The sequence below is a fragment of the Rattus norvegicus genome, chromosome X (assembly GCF_021556685.1).
Source record: "Rattus norvegicus strain SHRSP/BbbUtx chromosome X, alternate assembly SHRSP_T2T, whole genome shotgun sequence".
Taxonomy (NCBI): domain Eukaryota; kingdom Metazoa; phylum Chordata; class Mammalia; order Rodentia; family Muridae; genus Rattus; species Rattus norvegicus.
The window spans coordinates 35,212,077-35,213,168 of NC_141554.1; the positions used below are offsets into that span (position 1 = coordinate 35,212,077).

The following is a 1,092-nucleotide window of genomic DNA, read 5'->3' on the forward strand; positions in this document are numbered from 1 at the left end:
GCCTAGCCCAGTTGTCATCAGAGAAGCTTCATACAACAACTGAAGGAAACAGATGCAATGACCCACAGCCAGACATTAGGCAGATCTTGAGAATCCTGCAGAAGAGGGAGAAGAAGAGTCATAGGAAACAGAGGGGTCAAGGACACCACGAATAAAACCCCACAGAATCAACTAACCTGGGTTCATAGGAGCTCACATAGACAATCTGAGAGCCCCCATGGGTCTAACCTAGGCTTTCTACATCTATGTTATAGCTGTATAGTTTAGTCTTCTTGTGGGGCTCCTAACAGTGAGAGTAGGTGCTGTCTCTGACTCTTTTGCCTGCTTTTGGAACTCTTTTTATCCTAATGGTTTACCTCTTCCAGGTTGAATATGAGGGGAGTTACCTAGTCTTATTGTAGCTTGACATGCCATGTTTGGTTGATATCCCTGGGATGACTGCCCTTTTCTGAAAGAAAATGGAGGAGGAGTCATTTACTGGGGTGAAATTGGAGGTGGGGGAAAGAGACTGGGGTAAGGGGAAGGGAAACAAGTCAGGATATATGAGAGAATAATAAATAGATAGATAGATAGATAGATAGATAGATAGATAGATAGATAGATAGATAGATAATTTTAGTACCATCCAAAGAGATGACAAAATGCCTGTCCCTAGAGGCATTGTAAGTGTGGTTGCTGTGTCACTTGTGTGTCCATAGGTGGCAGAAAGGGGAGACCTTATGTCTACTCTGAGTGTTCTCACCTGTGAACATCTGAATGATTAGTAGCCTAATCCAGGGACATGTAGGCCTGAGTGGGGCGGACCATGCCTCAGATGACCCCTGCCTGGTACCATAATGCACAAGCAGGGCATAGTACTTCTGAGACCACTCCTGAGACAACCCCCAGATACTCAGAGACCCTGGGTAAGTGGTGGAGAAATGGAAGAGAGGGAGAAACAGAAGGATGTGGGCACAATAAAGAGAGGCAGAACTGGAGAGCTGAGGGCAATGAGCAATAGCTTGATATGAGTGGCCAGTGATGCCGCTCGGGACCACATGATGGGGTCCTGGCCTGTGCTGCCACTGGGGACCACATCTGATTCCATAGCCC

At 46.7% G+C, this 1,092-nt stretch overlaps 1 non-coding gene across 1 annotated transcript; it reads left to right on the forward strand.

Annotated features, from left to right (window-relative positions):
• The first annotated feature begins 644 nt into the window (after nucleotides 1-644).
• On the forward strand, nucleotides 645-776 carry LOC120099496 (small nucleolar RNA SNORA17). Its single transcript, XR_015647233.1, has one exon. It is a non-coding gene; the product is annotated as a small nucleolar RNA SNORA17 (small nucleolar RNA).
• The last annotated feature ends 316 nt before the right edge of the window (nucleotides 777-1,092 follow it).